The following is a 6,206-nucleotide window of genomic DNA, read 5'->3' as shown; positions in this document are numbered from 1 at the left end:
ACTTGGGCAGGAGACGCCGCTTCGGGGGGGCAGGAGCAGTACCAGGTCCATCAGCAGCAACTTAAGTCTAGAGTCGCTGATGAGCAGTTTTCTTCACCCGCTTACTGAAGAAAAATACTCACCAGCAGCAGCAGCAGGTAGACATAGAGCAGTACCTGAACCAGCATTGAAGATCCTCTGGAATACTGATCAGCCAAACTCAATCTGTGGCCGCAACTGGCCGAGTTTGCCCTTGACAAGCTTTCCTGCCCAGCCAGCAGTGTGGCATCAGAGCAGGTGTTTAGTGTAGCAGGGGCCATAGTTGTCCCAAGGAGAACTCGCCTGTCCACCCAAAATGTGGAGAAACTGACCTTTGTGAAGATGAATCAGGCATGGATCAGCCAGGATTTCCACACACCAGTGCCTGATGCATCAGACTAGATCATCCTTCGTGCCACACCTAAACTTTGTCAAAAGAGACCTGTTTCTTTAGGTCACCCGCCTGATGCCACACACCTGCTGCCAGGTGTTCCTACTGCCACCCACCATCTTCAGCTGATCCTGGTGTTTGTTGCCCCCCACCTCACCACTATGTCACTGGGCCACTCTGTGGTCTCCTCATGCTGCTGTCATCTCACCACTATGTCACTGTGCCACTCTGTGGTCTTCTCATGCTGCTGCCACCCCACCACTCTGTGGTTTCCTTATGCTGCTACCACCTCACCACTCTCTGGTCTCCTCATGCTGCTGTCACCTCAACACTCTGTCATTGGGCCACTCTGTAGTCTCCTCATGCTGCTGCTACCCCACTCACCACTCTGTCACTGGGCCACTCTGTGGACTTCTCATGCTGTTCCCACCCTCCCCACTCCATGACTGGGCCACTATTTTGCCTTTTTGGCCTTGATGACATCACCATTTATTTGACCCTTCTTCTGATTGTCAGAAGGAAGGAAAAATGAGACACACAATGGATTCTGTCTATGTAGCAGCCTGTATGACATGGTCCCTATTTTGCATTAGAATTGGCTTATGATTTGGTAGCCAAAAGCAGGAGTGGGTACAAAACACAGAAGACATTCAAATATTCCATTCATGTGTCATCTCTGTTTTGGATCCACTCCTGTTTTTTGTTTTGGCTTTAGCAATACTAATGGATTACTGACCAAGTTAAGGCAAATGCTCAACAGACAGGATCCGTTTTTTGGAGGTTATTGTTCTGACGGATCAGAGGAAGGTCAAAATAATCAGTGATGTCAACATAAACTTACTGCTAAAACCCTTTCCACTCTGTCAGGAGCGCTTACTTGTATAAGAGTTTAATAGAACAGGTTCTGTAGAAATCTATGTGGAATCAGCTTATGGCGGTGTAAAAGGAGAAAAGAAGTGTGCTCTTTCACACTATAGTAGGGTCATGCTATATAATACTATGGGCAACCCAACTACCATCAGAGCCCAACATCAGAGTGTAACCCAAGGAAACAAGGGTGCAACCTCCTAACACTGCCCTGCCCCTTGAGAACATATTTGGGACCATACTTGGGAACATATTTTGTTGAATTCTTGAGTTTAACAGTACAGTATATGTAGTTTCTAGTGGCAATCACAGAAGAGAAGAGTCCCATAATGAGTAAACTGGCCCCCATTATGGTCCTACTTGATTTCTGCGACCCTTGTAGCTATTCCCCACATCCTTGTTTGCTAAAATTGCAGTCCTTGTGGAGAGGAAACTCCTGAATATGTTCTTGTTACTTTGTAGCAAAGAAAATAGGACCAGAGTTGTTGGTAGACTCTGAAGATTTCTAGGGAACTATATGACATTGACTGGTGGATATCTCTGGCACTGAGAGATCTGAGGCACTGGTTAAAAAAATCCAGGGCACGGTGCCTGGTGCTAGCAATGTTACTGGATGTGAACAACCAGTACTAAGCCTGATGTCTCCAGGGGCTCCATAGTTGTCACATCTATGGTATGTATGCCCCTAATATATATCAGCAAACCTAGTAGTCACTACAAAGTGTTACCTGCTATAAGCTTTTGCTGTAACCAGGGATAGTAAGCAAGTGACACTAAAGTCACTAACTACCACTAATTCTCTTTTCAGTATAAGGCCTTGTGCTGGCCGTGCCCATACTGCAGACCGCAAATTGTGGTCTGAAATGCACGGGCACCGACATTGTGTCCACCATCTGCGGACCCATGCACTTGAATGAGGTATGTGATCTGCATCCAATGGTTCACATTGCAACTACTTTTTTGCGGTGCAGAGGCACGGACAGAAAACCTATGGAAGCAATCCATAGTGCTTCCATGGGCTTCTGATACATGCCTCCGTTCTGCACCGTATCTTCCGGATTGTGGACCTATTCAAGTGCATCCGTGTGCATAAGGACAGTGCCCGTATATTGTGGACCAGCTGTTTGCAGGGCTCCAATATGGGCAAGGACCTGCTTCGATCGTGTGCTTGAGTCATAAACGAATGGAAATTGTTTCATCATGGTCGACATACTCAGGTAAACACAGCTCAATACTTGGAATCCATTGCGTTTTCCACTTCTCAAAACATGTTACCTGCAGAAGGACTGGGAAATTTCCAGTTTTGTTGTTTATATGCTTCTTTCATGCTATAAATCTCCTTTGTGACTGACGACAGAAAATTATCTGCTGTGAAAGAAAATAAATGTTTTGGAGAGAAAATTATTCAATATGTAAATCTTCCAATATTCCCTCACATAGGGAGCGTGTCACCCAAATGTGAAAGAAAAATTCCTCCTTTATTGAAGCATAACGCATAGTGAATCAGGATTAGGATGCGTATTGAAGAATTATTACAATGATGTTTTTTCTTGGGTGACAAATGACTTCTGAATACAAAGCAAGTTGATACAAAAGGTTACATGATTTCTCTCAGAGATTTACATATATGACTAGATATAAATCCTTTAAATAATGTGGAATTATGCAAAGAAGCGTTATTTTGTTTGCTTTGCTCTTCAACAGTAAAAGTTAACTATTCTTTTCTTATAGTATGAACATATTATATCACTTAAAGAGCAAGTCCATCCTTAATCTACAGCAATTTAAAACAATAGATTAAAAATGTATATTTCTATTAATCTCCTAATGATCCTGTCCATCTCTTACTCTCTGTATTACCGGGTGCAGTTAGATATTGTTCAAGGGACTTAATAAGAATCTTGGTCAAAGCTTCCAATACAGTTATTTCTCGCCTGGGGAAGAATTTCCAAGTTCCCATGATAGCTGAATGGTTTGAAGAACTTCTTCACTTACAGAGGATGGATTAAATGGTTGCAAATTCCAAGACATACTCACCTGCTTCTACTTTAACATGGAGGCCCTGGCTTGACTTTGTAGGGTGTTTTCCTCTGTGCCACTCTGTGCCCCTAGCCTTTCTGCTGCCTGAGGCAAAAACTGAAACGACGCCCCAACCCCCATAATGCCAAACCCCTTTCCTCCAGCCCTACTGTTAAAGACATACTTGGAAAACATTACATACAGAGCTACAAGACATACAGGGTGATACAGCCCAACATACTGTGCCCACTGTGCTTCCCAATACTATACTGCAGAAACAGATAATCCCCCTTCTGCTGCCCCCCTCTTGCCCCTACCTGGTGCTGCCTGAGGCAATCACCTCACCTCGCCTCATTGGTGGTGCATTCCTGCTCTGGGGGTTCTCTGTGGGGTGCTAGAACTGAGGGGACATCCTATCCATGCAGTATCTCCTACCCATATCTGACTGAGATAGTTTTTTTTTTCCACTTGAGCTATTGATATTCCTCTTTATTATTATATAGAACAGGGGTGGCCAACCTTACATACACAAAGAGCCCAAAAAAAAATATTATGACTACCAGGAGCCACAGGCTATACATTTCCACACAGTTAACGTATTTTTCGCCCTACAAGATGCACCTAGGTTATAACAAAGAATAATAAGATTAAAAATATATATTTTTCATCTGATCTGAGGTCTGCTAAAAATATTTTTTCTTATTGTTCATTAGCAGAGAAAAAAAAAAATATATATTTTTCATCAGACCTCAGATCAGACTCCTAAATCAGATCCCCAATCCTTATCTGACCTACAATAAGATCACCAAACCTCATCAGACTTCCAAATCAAACCCCCAAAATCAGACCCCCAATGCTTGGATCAGACAACACAAATCACCCAGTGTCAGACCCTCCGTGCTCAGATCTCCCTCCTTCTCAGATCTGACCCCCCATGCTCAGACCTGACCAACCCATGCTCAAACAAGACCGCCATGCTCTGATCAGACCCCCATTGCTCAGATTTGAACCCCCCCCCCCCAAACCATGCTCAGATCAGACCCACATTCTCAGTTCTATCATTTAAAAAAAATCTCTTCCCTCTCCTGATCAGGCACTGGGCTCCTGCTCGGTCGGGCACCTGCTACTCTGCAGGTCTGACATGCTCTCCACTGTGACCTGATGAGCGCAATGTCAGGTCATAGTGCATGTCTCCAGGTACTACGTTCTCACACTGTGTGCATCAGGACGTAGTGGAGAGTGAGCTGGAGCTGCAAAGTAGTAACAGTGCCTGATCAGGAAAAGAGATCTGAGCATGGGGAGGAGAGTGCTTCCCGGCTCCACAGCTAGAGCCTCACTTGAAGAAGCAAAGAGCCGCATGTGGCTCAAGAGCCACAGGTTGGCCACCCCTGATATATAATTATATTGTGTTCCTTCTCATCTGCTCACTAGTGATGAGTGGCAGGGGTCATATTCGAATTCGCGTCACATTTGCAAATTCGAATATTCATTATATTCTACATTCTTTTTTTTTTTTCTTGAAAATTGCCACGGTAATGATCGCGTAATATGTGAATATTTCGCAATCAATACTGGCGTGGGTCAAAAACGAATATATAGCACTATATTCAATATAATGCTATATATGTGTATTTTAGAATATTCGTCATTTTTTTTCCTTTGGAAGTGAACCCTGAACACTGTTCCCTTCAGCTGGAAAAAACAATGACGAATATTCTAAAAACAATATATAGCACTATATTGATATAGTGCTTATATATCTGTTTTTTTAGCATATTCGTCATTTGTTTTCCATCGAATTCATGATTCCTCCCTGCTTAAGTTGCTTGTGGCCAATGACTCATTGGTCCACAAGGCACGAGCAGGGGAGATATACAGGGAGTGCAGAATTATTAGGCAAGTTGTATTTTTGAGGATTATTTTTATTATTGAACAACAACCATGTTCTCAATGACCCAAAAAACTCACTTAATATCAAAGCTGAATATTTTTGGAAGTAGTTTTTTAGTTTGTTTTTAGTTTAGCTATTTTAGGGGGATCTCTGTGTGCAGGTGACTATTACTGTGCATAATTATTAGGCAACTTAACAAAAAACAATATATACCCATTTCAATTATTTATTTTTACCAGTGAAACCAATATAACATCTCAACATTCACAAATATACATTTCTGACATTCAAAAACAAAAAAAAACAAATCAGTGACCAATATAGCCACCTTTCTTTGCAAGGACACTCGAAAGCCTGCCATCCATGGATTCTGTCAGTGTTTTGATCTGTTCACCATCAACATTGCGTGCAGCAGCAACCACAGCCTCCCAGACACTGTTCAGAGAGGTGTACTGTTTTCCCTCCTTGTAAATCTCACATTTGATGATGGACCACAGGTTCTCAATGGGGTTCAGATCAGGTGAACAAGGAGGCCATGTCATTAGATTTTCTTCTTTTATACCCTTTCTTGCCAGCCACGCTGTGGAGTACTTGGACGCGTGTGATGGAGCATTGTCCTGCATGAAAATCATGTTTTTCTTGAAGGATGCAGACTTCTTCCTGTACCACTGCTTGAAGAAGGTGTCTTCCAGAAACTGGCAGTAGGACTGGGAGTTGAGCTTGACTCCATCCTCAACCCGAAAAGGCCCCACAAGCTCATCTTTGATGATACCAGCCCAAACCAGTAGTCCACCTCCACCTTGCTGGCGTCTGAGTCGGACTGGAGCTCTCTGCCCTTTACAAATCCAGCCACGGGCCCATCCATCTGGCCCATCAAGACTCACTCTCATTTCATCAGTCCATAAAACCTTAGAAAAATCAGTCTTGAGATATTTCTTGGCCCAGTCTTGACGTTTCAGCTTGTGTGTCTTGTTCAGTGGTGGTCGTCTTTCAGCCTTTCTTACCTTGGCCATGTCTATG

The sequence above is a fragment of the Bufo gargarizans genome, chromosome 2, assembly GCF_014858855.1.
Source record: "Bufo gargarizans isolate SCDJY-AF-19 chromosome 2, ASM1485885v1, whole genome shotgun sequence".
Lineage (NCBI taxonomy): Eukaryota > Metazoa > Chordata > Amphibia > Anura > Bufonidae > Bufo > Bufo gargarizans.
This window is presented reverse-complemented; position numbering follows the sequence as displayed.